This window comes from Bos javanicus, chromosome 11 (genome assembly GCF_032452875.1).
Source record: "Bos javanicus breed banteng chromosome 11, ARS-OSU_banteng_1.0, whole genome shotgun sequence".
Taxonomy (NCBI): Eukaryota; Metazoa; Chordata; class Mammalia; order Artiodactyla; family Bovidae; genus Bos; species Bos javanicus.
This window is the reverse complement of record NC_083878.1, coordinates 56,072,276-56,093,180: the sequence shown is the minus strand read 5'-3', so window position 1 is coordinate 56,093,180 and position 20,905 is coordinate 56,072,276. Positions and strand designations below refer to the sequence as shown.

General features: G+C 40.4%; 1 protein-coding gene across 4 annotated transcripts in view; it reads left to right on the top strand.

Annotated features, from left to right (window-relative positions):
* Positions 1–2,231: 2,231 nt before the first annotated feature.
* CTNNA2 (catenin alpha 2) overlaps positions 2,232–20,905 on the top strand; it is a 1,363,902-nt gene continuing 1,345,228 nt past the window's right edge. For all 4 annotated transcript variants that reach the window (XM_061432723.1, XM_061432722.1, XM_061432721.1 and 1 more), the window contains exon 1: positions 2,232–2,321. The gene's annotated coding sequence lies outside the window, so the exon portion shown is untranslated. The remainder of the gene's footprint in view (positions 2,322–20,905) is intronic.

Sequence of the window (20,905 nt, the reverse complement as noted above, 5' to 3'; positions counted from 1 at the left end):
TAAAAAGTCACTACAAGACAAAGACAAGGGCCATCTCATTTTGACAAGATAGCACTTGGTTTACATTAGGTTTTTTTTTTTCCCCCCCTGTCTGCTGCCAGTTAAAACACAGAATTATACATTTAAGCCTGATTTAAAACAATGTACAAAGCTACAAATGAATGTTCTCAACATTAAACAGAGGTTTCATAACCCTTCGGTCTGTATGTTTTGGTTTATCTCCCCATCAGCCTTTCCAGAGAATGAGAAATCGGAGTAACAACAAAACATCCTTGAGAGAGTATTGTATCTCATTTAACTGGGACTACTTTTAACCTTTTCCACGTTCTTGGACCATCTGAAATCAGAGGTGTTTTCCAACTCCAGGAAGATACTTCCTATTTTTATTCAAGTACCTCCCTGAGCGGACTATTTCCCTCTTACCACTTTAGGGTCCTGTGGTGCTTCATTAAATCTTACCCATTTTTTTACTCAAAATCTAGCTGAGCCCACTTGTTTCCTACTTGTTCCAGTCCACGGTACACGTTTCTCGTTTTCTACTCCGTTCCTGTGTTTTATCAGAAATCATTTGGCACTCGGAATTTACTTCTTGAAGCACGCTCAGTACTTTCTTAGCGTCTTTCTCCAGAATCGATAGGCTGAGCCTAGGATCAAGCTGGGTGGGAGGAGCATGCGACAGCACTGTCCATGGTCCTGAAGCATCGTTCCAGGTTGAGGGATTTTTTTTTTTTTTTTTTCTCCTTAATCCTACATCTGGTGACTCCTGTCCATTTTCTCCCACGGATTTTTTTTTTTTTTTAATGGTTAAGTGGTGATGACAATATAAAAGAAAGGCAAAAATATATTGGGGGAGAAAGAGGAATAGATAGAGATAGAGGTTTAAAGTCATCGCCTGGAGAGAATAAATCACAGGGGTTTGACAATCTTAAAACAACTGCAGCTGATACCAGGTTGGGAATGAGAGGGGGTGTAACATACCTGACGCTGCCAGTGAAGGAGTGTAAAAAAATGCGTGCACCATGTGATATAAATCCGTGCATGAACAAACACACTGATGCTTGTAGGCGAGGAGGCCAGTATCGCTTCTATCATACCAAACTGCCATTGGTTTGTTTGTCTTTATTTTTCTCTCTTGATTTAAAAAGTCACTTGGCACTGTGGCAAAACAAAGGCAGCTGTAACTTACCTTTCACGTTTGATATAGCTGTGCATATTTTTTGGTTCTAGCACTTTTGTAACAGTTACATTCCACTATCATCAAGCCCCAGCTGATGGTGGTAGGCGGAGCACGTGCTCCATGAAATCTCCATGTAAGTTCCTCAACTAAAGCATAACCTCCACGAGGACAAACACCTTATACTATCCATTTTTGGATATCTCAAAATGCCTAAGTAGAGTGCCTGGTACAAATTAGGGTCTCAGTAACAGTCTTTGAATTGATAAAAGAATCACAATGCCCTTTTCAGAGACAGCACTCAATACAGGCTTGTGAAATGAGCACGTTTCACTTGTTTTAATACTTCCATCCTCTTTTAGTCCCTTTTAAAGCGCAGTCTCCCCTTTGTCCCCCAAAACCTCTCTCCGGCGTCGGTCACAACCGTCACTGCACTGGGGCCCTGCCCTCCTCCAGCGACTCGCTTTCTCCCGCTCACCCTTTTTTCCTGCTCTGCAAGCCCTATCCCCTTCTCCCCTAGGACCTCTCCCGCACTCGGTGGGTGTCTGTCCCTGGTCTTCGGGCGGCTCATTGCGTCCCCGCCCGCAGGGTAACGCTGTTGTCATGGACACGGCACCTGCGCCCTTCGGCAGTGCCCCTTCGCCACTGTCCCCTCCCCCCACCTGCGGCGCTGCCAGCCTCGCTCCCCCGCTCTGCCCCGCCCAGCCCCGCCCAGCCCCGCCCCGCCCTCTCAGCGCTCCCCAGGCCGCGCGCGCCCGTGGCCCCCGCCCCGTGCCTGCCCTAGCCCCACGGAGCGTCGAGCCGCGGGGGCCCGGGGGCCGCGGGGGCGCGCAAGCGAGCAGGCGGCTGCGCCTGCGCACTGGCCGCTTCCCCTAGCGGCGATTCGGGCCGCTGCCGCTCGCGCTTGGGCAGGACGCGGGGCGGGCGGGGGGAGGGGGGAGCGGCTTTGCTTCCAGCCGCGAGTGAGGCGGAGACCCGGGCTGGCGGGCGGAGCGGGAGGCACCGCACCTCGGCCAGAGGCGGCTGCTGCAGCTGCTGCCCTCTTCCCCGCCGCCGCTTCTCCAGTCCCGTTAGTGGTTACCCCTCCAGCTGCTGGGAACGGACGAGAGAGAGGAGGAGGGCGAGAAACTCCCACCGACCCACAGAGGTGAGTCCCAGGCAGAGCATCCTCCATCCTTGCCTGCCTCCCTCCCTCCTTGTCTCCCTCCCATCCTCTGCGTCCTCCCCTCCCTCCCTGCTCCCCAACCCTCCCGCCCTCATCCTTCCCAACATCCCTCTCTCCTCTCCCCTTCCAGCCTTTCTTTCATCCCTTTCTTCTTTTCTCCCAGCCCCGCTTCCTTCCCACCCTTTCTTTCTTCCCTGTCTTCCTTGCAGCCAGTCGCTCCAGAGCGCAGCTCTGCCTCGCTTTCCTCTTGTCTCCATCTCTTTTTTTTCCTCCTTTCTTCACCCCTTCCCCAGTGGGAGATCCCTTGCCTGGTACAACTGTCCGGATTCAGGGGCTTCCAAAAAATTGGGCACATCTACTGAGAGACACGCTCTTGCACAGCGGATACCCTGTGGATCTCTGTGTTGTTTGGATTAAGGGTCAAGTTGGATAGAGTACCGGGAACTGGAAGGAGAAGAGGGTCGAGGAAGAATCTGTGGATTTGTGCTGTATTAGGGTGGGGGTGGGGAGGGTTGTCACTTAGACATGTTGCCAACAACCCCCCACGCCCCTCTGTAGCAGTTTCTTTTTTCCTTCTGGGGAATTACATATTCCCAGTGTGTGTGTCACTAATTTAAAACCCAGTTTTCCCGGCTTTGATTGTCTCTGTGTGAGAAGCCACAAGGGGGGACGAGGAGAGAGGAAGAGAACAAGAGAGGAAGAGGGGAGGGGAGAGGGAGGGTGGTGGCGGTGGATGCCTGTATCTCTTTTCCCTAGGCCTCTTTGAATTGATATTTTCAAACCACCCGCCCAATATTTGCCTTGAAATTGAGCCCTTGTGTGCTTAGTTCTGCCACTGTCTACTTTAGAGGCAGAAACTCTAAAACTTTAATGTGTGTACCCCAGCATTATTTGTGGAATGTTTGGGTCAGCATACAAAAACACTAGGGTAGATGGATTTGGGGAAAACAGAGAGCAGAGGAGTGGAAGAGAGGCACTTTTGTTCATCATGAGTTAACTTCTAAAGGAGGACAATAGACTGGAGTGATGAGGTTATACTCCACAGGCTTAGAGATATATCGTTTTGATAGAATTAGCTGCATGATACCTTTAGCAGATACCCTTACCTTTTCTCATGCACCTTACAGAAATCGTGAAGATGTTTGAAAAGTACTGTGTGATTCTGTTTGTGGTGTATACCAATGGGAAAGTTGAATTATCTTTGAGACTGTTGTGAACAGTTTAAAATTTCAGTTGGTTTTGCACCGTTTATTTTCACCAAGTGATATATTTTACTTTGCTTTCTTTAGCTTACACTCTAACCCCTTCTGTTATATATATTAATAGTGATTTGACAATGCTCCTTTTAGCAAGTGTTGCTGCTGAAAGTTTATTCATACCTGATGGGATAGCCCTGCCTCAGAATTTTTAGTGTATTCATCATTTCAGAAAGATCCAACAAGTAGGATAAGTATAACTCAGAAATGGACTATTTAGAAGCCTGTATTTTGTTTTATCTATGCTCACCTTTAAAAAAACACACAAATAAAAACCCTTAATTTCTACAGATAGCTGTATTTTATGTTTAATGGATGTGTGGGGAGGGACTGAGGGACTGAAATTAATGGTGGATGCAATGAAGCTTCCAGTAAGAAACTATGCTGTGGAGCAAATTGTTGATTTTTTTTTTCTTTTCATTTAAGTTATTATAGGCTAGTGGTGCAATATGCACTTTCATATTTTATGGGAATGTAAAGTAGGAGTTGAGTTGAAGAGAATTACCTTCCAAAGTGATTGAGTGCTGATTTGACAAAGAGCTGACACAGTTAATCATCTGAATCAGTTTTTTTGGGGGAAATGCATGATATTAGGAATGATGGATCCACCCCTTGCCCCAACTCCCCTTGATAGGATTGCAATTCCATTAATGGCTTGGCTGAAGCTTGGTGGAATTGTCAGTGTTACCAATGTCCTGTTGCAGAATTGCCATCAACCCTATCCATATTTGAGTGGTTACATTACTTAATAGCTAACACAATTGTAGGCAGGGCTGTTCTGTTTTGCTTTTGTTCATTTCCCTGGAATGCCATGAAGCTAGTAAAAACCTTTGATAGTAGTTTTATATGAACACAATCCGTTAGTTTTGTCCTAATTTACTTTCAAATGACTTTCCCCTCTTCTAGCATCTCTACTGTTCTTTCTCTGTGGAGCTTTGTGGTTGTGAGCTAGGGGAGGAGGCAGCCCCTCAGACAGCCCTGCTCTTCCTTGATCGCAGTTTTGATTTACAGAGTGATGTGGGTGTATGCCTCTGTTTTTAATACTGTGCTTACTATGGAAAGAAAAATACTGTTTATTTGTCTCCTTTGTAAACATTCATCTAGTGAGTGAAAACAAAATTTACAAGTTATTAACAGATAGAAGAGAAGATAACATTTGTTTACAGCAAGATTTTGAGAGAGACTTGAGTAAAATGAACAAAATATGAAACTGAAGAACTAGTGTCTTAAAAAAGCAGCTCTGCTACTCTGATCATTATTCACTTTACAGATAAAGTCCAACCAACTTCCTCTGAAGAATTTAACTTCTGGAGACTTCTTGCTTTACTTGACTAGACCTTTAACAATGTATGGTACAGATAAAAACCCAGTAGTACATCTTATAGACCCTGTAGCAAATATTCTGGAACATTCTCTATGGTTTTCTCAGAGCTCTTAAAACCATGCAACCCTAAGCTAAGTGTATGAGGTTTTGAAAAGAAGTAAAAAAACACTGTCTTTGACCTTAGCTTATAGCCTAGTTGAGAACAGGCTTTTGCATGAGGTCATATTTCACAGTGGTAAAGAGCAAGATCTTTGGAGAGAGCTTTAGATTTGAGTGCATGCTCTACTTACGTAGTAGTGTTATGCCCTTGTGTATTATTTAAGCCCTTCCCGTCATTTGCAAAATGGGAATTATGGTAGACCTTGATTCTTAGGATTACTTAAAGGGTTAAATATGTTAATCACAGTACTTGGAATAAACAAAGCATATCTTAAACAGTATTATAATTAGGAAAATGATTTAAAACAATCTAAGACAATATATGATTATATGCTGGAAAGAAATAAAAAGCAGGTAAGTGGTTAGAGGGATTCTGGAGAGGACAGTTATTTATGTAGTCTAAGAATGATAATATTCAGGAGTTGCAGTGGGGCTTGGAAGGGTTTCATGCAGGGTGGGTACACAGCTGGAACAAAAGCAGAGAGGAGAAACACCGGTGTGTTTAGGAAAACTGATTACTTGACTACTGGGGAGTGTATTAAACAGTGTTAAACACATACGGTCAGAGTAATTAGCCTCTCACTCGGGACAAGACAACTTGTTGTATTGTGGGATCCATTTTATCACAGAATGTGCAGCTACCCAGAGGACCTGTTTCAGTTCTTTGTCTTACACAAAACCCTACACCAAGACACAGGATTCAAGGTCTGTGTCACAGTGAGGACCCAGAGTATTCTTTCTGTCTTTTTTCTTTAAACTTCAAGACAGAAAGTTGACCTTTCTAAATAATAAAGATTTAATATCATGATTATCTCAACTCTCTCTTGTTTTGCCTTAACTACAAGGAATATTCCAGAATACATACTTGGAGAATAGTAGCCATTATTATTTTATTTTGTCATACACAAAGCTGGGCATTATTAGGGTACTTGTATTTGCTGGAAGTTTCTTTTTTTTCTTTTTTTTGGTGTTCGAGATTATTAATGATTCTCAATGAGTTATGCTCTTTTCAAGTGTTTGCTGGGAGACTAGGGTGTGATGGCAACAGAAGGTCTGTCTGGGATTGTGCACTGAGCAAGGTAAACACCAGCTCAGTGTGGGGTGATAGTTGCCCATTGGCTATGTCTGTTGACATGTCTTTAGTTTTGACTGGTGTTTATTGGATCCAAAAGTGTAAATGATTTGTGTTGTTTTATAGAAAAAGGATTTCCAGAATAATTTACCTACAAGTTGCAAGTTTCAGTGTTTATAGTACTCATGTTTACTTTATTTTTAATAGATAGACATAATTTCATTCTTTTCTCCAAAATAGTAAAATACTCTATAATTATTTTTTGTAGTTCTAATATACACAAAATTAATCTCAGGGATATTATCTTAAGATATATATGGTTAAAAACATGAATATGTTTCCCAAAACTAGAAATTTAACAGACACAGACTGTAGCATTTTTATTTCCCATTTTGGAAGCTTTCTTAATATTCTGATGTTTTAAGGATGCAGCAGATGTAAATAAAACTTTTTCCAATGTATCACTTCTAGTCAGTTTCATATTAAAGCACCAGTGATTTTTGAAAAACTACTTCTAGATGCTTTAATTTTCCTTGTAAGTGAATTTTTACTTTCGAGCTGAATTCTAACTCAACCACAAATATGCATTCCACAGCTCTTTGAGATTGTAACTCATTATACAAAAGTGATAGTCTGACCTTATACAGCTTAATTTTATAGGGCTTTTATTCATTCTTATTTAAAGGCCATATCTGTATATACAACTCAGACTGTTATTTTTCAGATGTGAAGATAATGTGCAATAACAGGAATGAAAAAGAAGCAACTATGTTCTCTATAAATTAAGCAATGACCTTAACTTATAGAGAACATGGAAAAGTAGAATAAGGATGAGATAAAGTTAATTTTGTTTCATCTATTGAGCTAAAAACTTTTTAACTGCTTGTTCAGTTAATAGGACACTTGTAATATGCTTGTATGTGTAAATGGGGCTTATATTGTTTGTTAGATATCTGCGGTAAATCCAAGATCCTTTTTTTTCATGGCACCTTGATATTTCACAACTCAAGCCATGAACTCCAGTGGGGGTATGTCAGTTCTTTGACAGCTACTCAGAAACCACAGTGACTCCGTAAAAGACCAGAGAATCTGATATTTGTACCAGAGCAAGTGGGCAAAACTCAGATCTGTCTCCATCAACTTTTGAGTTGGGTATTTATTTTGTAAGTAGAGAGCAAGAGGGCAAGAGGGCTCAGAAATGATGGATGGAAAGAAAGTGTAAATTTCATGTTAGTTTTTGGAGCTCTCTGCCCAGCAGGTTCAGCTATCCTTTTTGCCTCTTTACTGCCTCTTCACTGGTGGCATGTGTAATTTCCGAGGTGGGGAAGCCGATTTTCTTATGTAACATGAGATCAGCTTGTGACATCTAAAGCTCACTATCAGTCATTCTGGTCCCTTGGTGTGCCTGTGGGAGGGACTGTCAGCAAGTTTTTTCCAAATCTGTTTCTCTGGTACATTGTAAAGCAGTCCTGATGTTCTCTGTGTATCATTTTATTTCTTACTGTTTCTTTGTATCTATCTTATTTCTACCTTATGATTCTTGAGCTTTAAGATAACAGGGTATGGTTCATTCTCTTCTGATTTTCTGATTAGACAACATTTCCATGAGAAGAATACAGTCTTAAAATTTTGTCTTTAATTCATAGGGCTTGAGTTCAGTTCAGTCAGTTCAGTCCAGTTGCTCAGTTGTGTCTGACTCTTTGTGACCCATGGACTGCAGCACGCCAGGCTACACTGTCTATCACCAAACTCCCAGACCCTACTCAAACTCACATCCATTGTGTTGGTGATGCCATCCAAGCATCTCATCCTCTGTCATCCCCTTCTCTTCCTGTCTTCAATCTTTCCCAGCATCAGGGTCTTTTCCAGTGAATTGGTTCTTTGCAGCAGGTGGCCAAAGTATTGGAGTTTCAGCTTCAGCATCTGTCCTTCCAATGAATATTCAGGAATGATTTCCTTTAGGATTGACTGGTTGGATTGAGGCAGTTGTTAAATATCATTGATGCATCTTTTAGTAAGGAGGTAGAAATGTCCCTTAACTACCTCATAAAGAGCTAATTGCCCTCAACTATTTCTTAGAAAAGGTGTCCCCTAACTCTTGAGAGTATACCAGTTGTCCCCAGTATTTTTCTTTAGACATCGATACCTGCCAGAGTAATTTCACAAAATGTGCTTCTGTTTTCCTTCTAAATGCAGAAATGGCATAAAGAAGTATATACAGAACTCATTGGGGAAAAAAAAAAAAGTGTCATCATCTAAATTTATCCCTCTATTCAGTTATGCTATCTATGCATTTTAAAAATCACATTTATCTAACATGAATTCATTCAACAGGTATTTTTTTAAATGTCTGCTCCATGCAGAGCATTGGGCTAGAAAGTACAATTTTATCACAAAACTGAATCAGGAATTAGGACACCTGGGTTTTTCCTCCAGATTTTCAGCTGATTGACTAAGTGAAGGGAAGTGAACGTCTCCCAGTCATGTCTGACTCTGCGAGCCCATGGACTGTAACCCGCTAGGCTCCTCTGTCCATGGGTTTCTACAGGAATATTGGAGTGGGTACCTATTCCCTTCTCCAGGGGACCTTCCTGACCTAGGTTTTGAACCCGAGTCTCTGTGTTGCAGGCAGATTCTTTACTGTGTGACTAAACAAACTGGAAACCCTCCAAGGCTTATTAATTTAATCTGTACCTTTTTTAAGTGACTTGCAATGGACATGACGATAAAGTGTCTTCTAGCTATAAAATTCTGTAATTCCACTTGTGAATTTCCCTTAAAATTTCAAGGCGTAATGATTTATTTCTTACTGTTTCCTATTTGTTTTTTTCTTTTCTTTTGAAATATATACTGCTCCTGCCTGAGAAAAACCTTTACCTTCAGTGTCACATGCTTTCCCTTGCCCAGTTCAGTTCAGTTCAGTCGCTCAGTCGTATCTCTGGGGTCACACAGAGTTGGACACGACTGAAGCAGCTTAGCAGTTAGCAGAAGAAATTACAGGAGAAACTCTTTATGATTTGGGGTTAGATAAAGATGAGTTAGTGGAGAAGGAAATGGCAACCCACTCCAGTGTTCTTGCCTGGCGAATCCCAGGGACGGGGAGCCTGGTGGGCTGCCGTCTATGGGGTCACACAGAGTCAGACACGACTGAAGTGACTTAGCAGCAGCAAAGATGAGTTAGATAAAGTAGGTCCTAAAGGCTTTAATAATAAAGTTAAAGGAAAAAGATAAACTAGACTTTATCCAAATTAAAAAACAAAAACAAAAACTTGTTTTTCAAAAGACTTCAGATTTGCTAGACCTATGTATCTCTATTTCTATCTCTATATATCTGAAAATGGAGTAGTTATTCTGATTGTATATAGAATGCTTACATCTCAGTAAGACAATCCAACCAAAACAAAATATCTGAAGAAATATTTCATAAAAAGATATATGAATGAGCAGTAAGCATACAAAGAGGTGCTTGTCTTTTGTTCACTCAAATAATAAAATATAAAAGCCACAATATGCTACCACTGTACAAACACTAGAATGGCTAAATTTAACAATACTGACAATATCAAGTTTTGGAGAGGATCTGAAGCAAATGAAGCCCTCATACCTTGGTGGGATGTAACACCTTAGGAAACATTTTCTTCCTACTGTTAAAAATACTGTTATAGTACAACCACTCCCAGATGAAATGAAAACCTGCACAAAGGCATTTACATGAAAATTAATAGCAGTGTTACTCATAATAGCTTCAAACTAAAAACAACCTGAATATCCAACCAATCCCTATGTTAAAGTTACTTTTTTGAAGTAGAAAATAAAACTTCTGAGATATGCCCTTTACTTATCTGTAACCTGGCAGCAGAGGAAAGGGAATGCATTCAAAAGAATTTGTAAAAATGACAAGAAATGCTGAGGATGGGTGGCTCTAGTGGCAGACCTTGGGTCAGTATCCCCTCTCTGCTCTTCTCCATGATCCGTCTGCATCTAGACTTCATCCTTAGGTTTGGTGTTGTCTTGGCTGCTGCAGTTTTGAGAACACCATCATGCAGTAGTGATGTCTGCCAGAAAAAAAAGAGGAAACTTTTGCCAGAAGTCCTCCCTTATCTCTGATCTCACTGGCCAGCACTGGGTCCCTAGTTCAGCTAGCTGTAGGGGCTGAGATGGGTCAGCTATCCATGAAGCTCCTGGCTGTGGAGTGGAGGTGAAGAGGATGGCTGAGCTAAATGGAAGTTCAGTTAAGAAAAGGAAATGAACAGTTGGGTCAGCAAGCAACAGTGTTTGTTTCAAGTTGATTTAGCGGCCTGCCATGATGTTGTCAGTCTTGTGGGAAAGAGATTGAAGCAGAAAACAAGGATTGCAGTCACAGCTTGTTATTGTGGGTATGTACATAGAAACAGGTGACAGAGGTACCCTAGGAAAAGAGGAAGGGAGAAATTTAGATCCTAGATCATAGCTTGAACTGGAGTGGGAGGGAGTCTAGATCCAGGAGAATTGTGCATAGTGGGCAAGCATACAAATGATGATCGGCAGATCCAGGCACACTGGGGCCCGCGGAGCTGGGACAGGAGGCAAAAGTCAGTGCTGGCAGTAGTCTGGAATCCAGGCAGGCAAACTCGATTGCAGTTTGCCCATCTGTGAAATCAGGACCTCAGGCAAGAAGATTTTCATGTTTTGCTTGTTAAGGCAGAAGCTAGAACAGTAATTATTCTTTTTTTTTTTTTTAATTGTCAACCACTTTAGATTCTAACTGTGTCAAGGAGAGGAGCCATACTTTTGCTTATTCTAATATTTCCCTGGTACAACCCTGGGCCCGCATTGGTTTCTTGATAAATGTTAGCTGATTGTATTAATTCTGCAAACTCATTCTGCCTTTGAACAAATCAGACAAGTTTCTGGTTCAACAAATGTTGCAGTCATTCATCAGATACTTTCTTACAAATTATTCAAAATGCTGTTTTGGGGGGCATAGCCCTGGCTCTGTATATGAGTAAGAATAGTATTAATGCTTGATCCCCATAAATTGACAATCTAGTAAAGGTGAAAAGTGCCTGAGTGGTTTAAATGCCAGAGTATAATACAGTGTGTATTACAGTATGGTACTGACTTCTCAGGGGCATGGATCAAAAGTCTAGGCAGACCACAAATTGGAAACATTGCTTTAGCAAAGGATGGGGCAGAGATGGGGAAGGAGAGGACTTTGTGTTAGTACTTTTCAGTTCAGTCCTGCGTTGGTCTGGGAACTGGGACAGGGCTGAGCCAGCAGGAAGATAGGATCAATGAGCACAGCAGTGGGAGAGGTGAAGGCACAACCAGGAGAACTGAAGCAGGGATGCTGCTAACTGCTAAGTAGGCAGCTGACAAGTGGGACTGAAATGAAGGGCAGAGGCTGGGAGTAGAGAAATATTTTGGCATTATCTGTATAAAGGTATCTCAAGAATGCAATAACAGAAAATACACTGTTTCAGAAAGAACATGTTTTGTCTCTGACCCTTCGACAATACATGCCCATTGTAGAACATCTAGAAAGCAACCAGAAAAAGAAACTTGAGAATAAAAATTATTGCTGTCCAACTATTCATTGAACATTGAGCTAATTTTGAGCTTTTTCCCCTTTGAGTGTATCTGAGTTTGGTGGGGGACTTGTTAAAGCAAAACTGAGATACAATTTTGTGTCCTATTTTTTTAAACTAAACATACTAAAGCACTTACTGGAACAATAAAAAAAATCTTCCTCTATGCTAATTTCTATATAATGTTACATTGGTTGGAATTTACGTTTCTAGTTTTTGGCTGTCTACAGAGATGAAATGTTTCATAGATCTACTTTCAACTATGGGCTGTGTTATGGGCAGGAAGTTGACTTTGGTGGCCCCATGGGAGTGCCTCAAAGATACAGATCGTCAATATCTCTGGGCTATATATATATATACACACACACATATATAATCAATATAATACATCATATGTATTATATATATAATCAATATAATATATATTATGCATAATGTATAATACTTAAGTGATAGGATGGTTGTATATATCATTTTTGATTCACATACACCTTAGCTGGTAGCATGAGTTATCATTATTATTTTTTCACTGCTGCCTGTTTTTTTATAGTGTGATTATACCATGGTTTATTTAATCTGTATGTTTTGATAGACAGTTTGTTCCTTTGTGCCTTTTATTTTACTTTTATTTCAAACTTTGCTGTGGTGAATATTCTTGTGTCATTTTCTTACCCACATACATATTTTTGAAGGGTAGCTTGATACCTGTTAATTTTGGGTCATGAGATATGTGCATTCTAGATTTTAATAGTTGATGCCTAATTGCTCTTCAAATTAGTTGTACTGATTTATATTCCATAAGTAGATGTGAAAGTGCATATTTCCTTGTTCTTCTTATAAAACATAAAAGTTTTAAACTTGGAAAATTTACCACTGGTAAGTAAACATGGTATTGTTACTGAAAGGTATGTGGGGTCTAGCTGTTTGCTTCTCAAAAGCCAATAAAAAGCCAGGTTATTGGAAAGAAAAGTTTGCTTTGGACTTCCCTGGTGGCTCAGATGGTAAAGAATCTGCCTACAATACTGGAGACACAAGTTCGGTCCCTGGGTCGGGAAGATCTCTGGGAGAAGGGAATGGAAACCCACTACAATACACTTGCCTGGAGAATTCCATGGATGGCAGAGTTTGGTGGGCTGCAGTTCATGGGGTCACAAAGAGTCAGACATGACTAAGTGACACACACACACACACACACACACACACAGTTTGCTTTGTTTCAGATGATGTCTGCTCTCCCTTCAAGTTGCCGGCATCTGAAATAAAGCAAACTTTCCTTTCCACCAGCCTGGACTGGCTCTTGAGTGGTGAGCAGCCAGACCTCACATGCCTTTTGGTAATAGTATCCTTGTCATAGAGCTTCTTTCTCTGGTTTTTAGAAAGGTTGATTATTTTTCCTTTTTTTTTCTTTTTGTGCCTAATGGCCAAGTTTTGCCTCTGTTCTGATGAGTGTGTTCATGTTTCTGCACATGTTTTTCTGGTGGGTTATTTATCTTAAGTTATAGGACTTTTTTATCCTCTGGATATAAAAAAAATTGTTGTTGTTATACTGTTATAACTGCTATTGATAGGAGTATACTGTGATATCCAGTAAGTGATGGCTTTCCTTTTTCCAAAGTTCCTTATCTATTTTTGTACCTTTCCTTCAGAAGACTATGATAACCAGGTTATCAAATTCATAAATAACACCTTTGGTATTTTAATTGGTATTGTACTTAAGATAATTTGAGGGAGGAGTAACAATTTTCTAATTCATAGTCTTTCCATTGCCATGTCTCTCCATTTATTAAGGCCTTTTTTTTGGGGGGGGGTGCCCTTTAGTATTATGAATTGTTTTCTTCCTAGTAGAAAGTCTTTCTCATTTCATCTTAAGTTTATTACTGTCTTGTTTGTATTTCTGCTGTTAGGAAAAGGTTTACTTTTCTTTTACATTTCCTGAAAAGGTATTGCTGATATAGAAAGTACGTCTTTTGATTTTTGTATTTGGTTTTAAACCAGGTCACCTTGTTGAAATATTTTCTTCTAAAAATTTGTTTTTTATCCTGTGTTTTCTTACTGGTTTGTATGACCTCTTTGTATAATATAACAATTCATGGTTCAATTTATATATATATATATATATATGAAAAGAATAGTACTCATTTTTTTATTAGTTTTTATCTATTTCTTAATTAAAAACAATTTTTTGAGCCACGCCACACAGCATGTGGATCTTAGTTCCCTGACAGGAATCAAACCTGCACTCCCTTGCAGTGGAAGTTCAGAGTCTTAACCACTGGACCACCAAGGAAGTCCTTGGTTTTTTTCTAATTTTAAGTAAAATATTTTTTCTTCTGTTTGATGTATGAATGATTCATTCTTCATATATGAAATACATTATACCATAGTCTAAGCACACCTTTTTATTTTTAAAATTGTTCTCAATATTTCTTTCTTCCATAGTAAGCCAAATATATTATTGTATATATACCAATGTCAGTATTTATTTATTTATTTGACTGTGCCAGGTCTTACTTATGGCACGCAGGATCTTCAGTCTTCCCTTCAGCATGCAGGATCTTTAGTTGTGGCGCGTGGACTCTTAGTTAAGGCGTGTGGGGTCTATTCTCCTGACCAGGGATTGAACCTGGGCCCCCTGCATTGGCAGGTGGTGTCTTAGCCACTGAACCACCGGAGAATTGCCAATATCAGTTTGTGTTGAGCCTTTCTCTACATACACAGGGTATGCATAGGTTTCTTGTACTCACTTCCACATATTCACTAAGTGCATTTCTAGGCCTGTATGAACATTTTCATATGTGACCCTTCAGGTCTGGGTTTTGTCTTTTCTCAATCTTGGACTGAGTTGATTGAACAGTGTTCTGAAGACAATATTAACATGCTTATGATAATGCTCATGGTATTAAACTTTAAAAATTTATCTAAATGACTTTATTATTTAGCTATTTGATACTTTAAGTATTATGTTGTCATCGCTTTCATATTGAAGCTGTTGTAAGACATACTCTTTCCATCTTACAGGCAGCATTGTTTTTTAGAAATGCATAAATCCTGACACTGGCCAGTTCAGCACCACTAAGAAGCTTTGGAAGTCTCCAGTTCCTGCCCAGAATTAAATTTTTTGGCACTAGATCTTCTTTTTCAAACCTTGGGGGACGCTTAACTTTAGTTATTTTCATGATCTTTTATCACGGGAAATTATTATTTTGAATGAAAACCCTTCACTGATTCTGCAGATTGAGAATATGGGCAAATTGCCTTGAATTGTAATTACTCATCTGGTCTAGGCTTTATGCATACATATCAGTATTGATTTGTCATTAATGAACCCATCACCTTAAGATCCTGTGATCCATACTAACATACTGTAATAGATGATATAAATTCACTGTTGAAAACTGGAAATTTTTTCATTGTAGAATGTTGAGTGTGGATGTAAAATTTGTAGCAAGTGGCAAGTAATGATTCATAGGGTTGTAAGATATTTGCATTAATGCTGAATCAGTAAATCTAGTTCTCAAAAATGTAGTTAACTTTATAATAATTCTGTATTTCCTTAAGAATTACACAAATAAGTGTAAGTTACAAAGTTATCAATATAAGCTTGAATAAAAATATCCATGAGCAGCATATATGTGTTTTCTTTTGTAGTCTGTTTAAAAAATTTGAAATAGATCTGTATATCTGAGGAAATTTTCTTAATGCCTGGCTGCCAGTGAAAGAAAGTTTGTTGCCATTGCTATTATGAATAGCTGAACTCCTAAGTCCAGATATATTACATTTTATTTTGCTTGCCTAACTTGTAGTTGCAGAATTGCTCTTAACAATACCAAGTAATTGTACAAAAATAAATACTTATTTTGGGTATTTACTTAAAATATTCATATCAAAAACTTATAAGTATATGACATCATAAAAGTTTTATTAGAATATTAACTTTGAACAGATTTGATTTCTATTCTTATTATAATTATAAAACAACCTATACTGTTACAGTTTTGCCTTTCATTCAAGAAAGTACAAATATCTAATAGTACAAAAATACCAAACACTTACTTGCTGAAAATCACCCCCTAATACCGAAAGAAACTGAGGCAGTTCTAAAGACATCCATGTTCACAGATGAGAATACTTAATACTGTTAAGATGGTAGTATTCTCCCAGATAATCTACAGAGTCAGTGCTATTGCTGTCAGAATTCCAGCTGCCTTTTTTTTTTTTTTCTGAAATTGACAAACAAATCCTAAAATTCATGCAGAATCAAGAATGCCAAGTACAGTTCTTAAAAAGAAGAACAAAATTTGAGGATTCAAGTTCTCCACTTCAAAACGTACTATAATACTACTAATCAAGGTTGAGTGGTGGTGGTGTTGGTCTCGACATGTAGATCTATGGAATAGACTTGATCAGCTATAAATAATCTCATATATTTATAACCAATTTATTTTTCAACAAGAGTAGAAAGACAATTGGGAGAAAAGTAGTCTTTTCAACAGTTGATTCTGTGACAACTGAATTGTTGTTGTTGCTCAGTTGCCCAGTCATGTCTGACTCTTTGCAACCTCATGGACTGCAGCACACCAGGCCTCTCTGTCCCTCACCAATTCCCAAAATTTGCCCAAGTTCATTGTTATCAGTGATGCCGTCCAGCCATCTCATCCTTTGATTTCCTCTTTTCCTTCTGCCCTCAATCTTTCTAGCATCAGGAATTTTTCCCGTGAGTTTGCTGTTCATATCAGATAACAAAAATACTGGAGCTTCAGCATCAGTCCTTCCACTGAGTATTCAGGGTTGATTTCCCTTAAGATTAACTGGTTTGATCTCCTTGCTGTCCAAGGGACTCTCAGGAGTCTTCTCCAGTACCACAGTTTGAAGGCATCAATTCTTCCGTGTTCTGCCTTCTTCATGGTCCAGCTCTCAACCATGTGTGACCACTGGGAAGACCATAGCCTTGACTATATGGACCTTTATCATCAGAGTAATGTCTCTGCTTTTCAACACACTGTCTAGGTTTGTCATTGCTTTTCTGCCAAGATGCAAACATCTTCTGATTTTGTGGCCATAGTCACTCTCCACAGTGATTTTAGAGCCCAAGAAGAGGAAATCTCACTACTTTCACCTTTTCTCCCTCTATTTGCCATGAAGTAATAGGGCCAGGTGCCATGGTCTTAGTTTTTTTAATATTCAGTTTTAAGCCAACTCTTGCACTCTCCTCCTTCACCCTCACTGAGAGGCTCTTTAGTTCCTCTTTGCTTTCTGTCATTAGAGTGATATCATCTGCATATCTGAGGTTGTTGATGTTTCTCCCACCTATGTTGATTCTGGCTTGTAACTCATCCAGCCCGACATTTCTCATGATGTGCTCAGCATGTAGATTAAACAGACAGGGTGACAACAGACAGTCCTGTCGTGCTCCTTTCTCAATCTTGAACTAATCAGTTATTTCATACGAGGTTCTAAGCATTGCTCCTTGACCTGCATAAGGTTTCTCAGGAGACAGGTAAGATGGTCTGGTATTCCCAACTCTTTAAGAGCTTTCCACAGTTTATCATGATTCATACTGTCAAAGGTGTTTGTGTAGTCAGAGACAGAGGTAGATGTTTTCTTGGAATTGCCTGTCTTTGTCTGTGATCTAGTGAATGTTGGCAATTTGATCTCTGGTTCCTCTTTCTTTGGCTTCTCAGGTAGTGGTAAAGAACCTGCCTGCCACCGCAGGAGACATAAGAAATGTGAGTTCGATCCCTGGGTTGGGAAGATCCCCTGGAGGAGGGCATGACAACCCACTCCGGTATTCTTGCCTAGAAAATCCCATGGACAGAGGAGCCTGGTGGGCTACAGTCCTTAGGGTTGCAAAGAGTCAGACATGACTGAAGTGACTTAGCACACATGCACATGGACATCTGGAAGTTCTTGGTTTGAATAATGCTGAAGCCTAGCATGCAAGATTTTAAGCATGACCTTACTAGCATGGGAGAGGAGTGCAATTGTCCAGTGGTTAGCACATTCTTTAGTACAGCACTTCTTGGGAATTGGGATGAGGATTGACCTTTTCCAGTCTGGTGGCCATTGCTGGGTCTTCCAGATTTGCTGACATACTGAATGCAGCACCTTGATGGCATCATCCGTTAGAGTTTTGATGAGCTCTACTGGAATTCTGTAGCATCCACTAGCTTTATTAACAGCAGTGTTTCCTAAGGCCCACTTGATTTTGCTCCTAAGAATGTCTGCCTCTAGGTTGCTGACCATACCATTGTAGTAATCTGGTTCATTTGGATCTTTTCTATACATTTCTTTTGTGTGTTCTTTGCATCACTTCTTGATTTCTTCAGTGTCTGCCAGCTCTCTACTGTTTATATTCTTTATTGTGCCCATCTTTGGGCAAAGTATTCCCTTGATATCTCCAATTTTCCTGAAGAGATCTCTAGTCTTTCCTCATCTGTTGTTTTCTTCTAATTTTATACATGTTCATTGAAGAAGGCCTTCTTGTCTCTCAGTGCTGTTCTTTGGAAATCTGCATTTAGGTGAATATACCTTTCCCTTTCTCCCTTGCTTTTTGCTTCTCGTCTTCCTTTAGCTATTTGTAAGACCTCCTCCCCCACTCCAGTACTCTTGGCTGGAAAATCCCATGGACGGAGGAGCCTGGTGGGGTGCAGTCCATGGGGTCGCTAAGAGTCGGACATGACGGAGCGACTTCACTTTCACTTTTCACTTTCATGCATTGGAGGAGGAAATGGCAACCCACTCCAGTGTTCTTGCCTGGAGAATCCCAGGGATGGCAGAGCCTGGTGGGCTGCTGTCTATGAGGTTGCACAGAGTCGGACATGACTGAAGCGACTTAGCAGTAGCAGCAGCAGCAAGGCCTCCTCTGATGGCCACTTTGCCTTCTTGCTTTTCTTTTTCTTTGGGATGGTTTTGTTTGCTGCCTCCTGTACAATATTAGGGACCTCCGTCCATAGTTCTTCAGGCATCCTGTTTACAAGTTCTAATCCCTTGATCTATTCATTACCATTACTACATATTCATAGGAGATTTGATTAAGTTGTACCTGTATGGCCTAGTGGTTTTCCCCACTTTCTTTAGTTTAAGCCTGAATTTTGCTATGAGAAGCTGAAGATCTGAGCCACAGTCACTCCAGGTCTTCTTTTTGCTGACTATCTACAGCTTTTCCTTCTTCAAGAGCTACAAAGAATGTAATCAATTTAGTTTTGGTATTGGTCATTGGGTAATGTCTGTGTGTAAGTTCATCTCTTGTGTTGTTGAAAAAGGCTATTTTCTATGACCAAGGCATTCTCTTGGCAGAATTCAGTTAGCCTTTGCCCAGTTTCATTTTGTTCTCCAAGGCCAGACTTGCCTGTTACTCCTGGTAACTCTTGACTTCCTATTTTTGCATTCCAGTCCCCAGTGATGAATAGAACATCTGTTTTTGGTGTTAGTTCCAGGAGATCTTGTAGGTCTTCATAGAACTGATCACCTTCAGCTTCTTCAGGACTGGTGGTAGGGACAAAGACTTAGATTACTGTGATGTTGAATGGCTTGCCTGGGAAACGAGCCGAGATCATTCTGTCATTTTGAGGTTGCACCCAAGTACTGCATTTCGGACTCTTTGTTGACTAGGAGAGTTACACCATTTCCTCTATGGGATTCTTGCCCACAGTAGTAGAGACAATGGTCATCTGAATTAAATTTGCCCATTCCCATCCATTTTAGTTCACTGATTCCTAAGATGTCGATGTTTATTCTTACCACCCCTTTCTTGACCACATCTAATTTACCTTGATTCATGGACCTAACATTGCAGGTTCCTATGCAATATTTTTCTTTGCAGCATCAGATTTTTCTTTCATCACCAGACATATCCACAGCTGAGTGTCATTTCTGTTTTGGGCCAGTCATTTCATTCTTCCTGGGGCTATTAGTAGCTCTCCTCCCCAAGTAGCATAATGGATACCTTTAGACCTGGGGGGCTCATCTTTCAGTGTCATGCTTTTTTGTCCTAAACTGAATATTTGCAGGCAAAAGGATGAAGCTGGACCCCATCTCAGCCCATATAGAAAGCATAGCTTCAAATGGGGCAGCCTGTTTGGGAAACAGTTTGGTACTTCCTCAAGAAGGGAGTTGCCTGTGATCCAACAATTCAGCTCCTGGGTTTACACCCGAGAGAAATGAAGATATCAGTTTACACAAAGCCCTGTATGCCATCATTGTAGCAGTGTTATTTGTTGTAGCCAAAAAGTGAAACTAACTGATGACCATCAATTGAAGAACAGATAAACAAGGTGATATATCCATCCTGTGTTAGTCACTCAGTTGTGTCTGACTCTGTGATGCTATTGACTGCAGCCCTCCAGGCTCCCTTGTCCATGGAATTCTCCAGGCAAGAATGCTGAAGTGGGAGTCATTCCTTTCTCCTCTCCAGGGCATCTCCCTGACCCAGGGGTCAAACCTGGGTCTCCTATATTGCAGGCATATTTTTTACTGTCTGAGCCACCATACTTTGGGGTAATATTCAGTCATAAACAGGAATAAGTACTAATACATGTGAAAACATGAATAACCTTGAAATCATTTTATTAAATAAGTGAAAGAAGCCAGGAATAAAATGTTTGATCCCATTTAAATAAAATGCTCAGAATATGCAAATTTATCAGATCAGATCAGATCAGTCGCTCAGTCGTGTCCAACTCTTTGCGACCCCATGAATCGCAGCACTCCAGGCCTCCCTGTCCAACACCAACTCCTGGAGTTCACTCAGACTCAGGTCCATCGAGTCAGTGATGCCATCCAGCCATCTCATCCTCTTTCGTCCCCTTCTCCTCTTGCCCCCAACCCCTCCCAGCATCAGAGTCTTTTCCAATGAGTCAACTCTTCGCATGAGGTGGCCCAAGTACTGGAGTTTCAGCTTTAGCATCATTCCTTCCAAAGAAATCCCAGGGCTGATCTCCTTCAGAATGGACTCGTTGGATCTCCTTGCAGTCCAAGGGACTCTCAAGAGTCTTCTCCAACACCACAGTTTAAAAGCATCAATTCTTTGGTGCTCAGCCTTCTTCACAGTCCAACTCTCACATCCATACATGACCACAGGAAAAACCATAGCCTTGACTAGGTGGACCTTTATAGGCAAAGTAATGTCTCTGCTTTTCAATATGCTATCTAGGTTGGTCATAACTTTCCTTCCAAGGATTAAGTGTCTT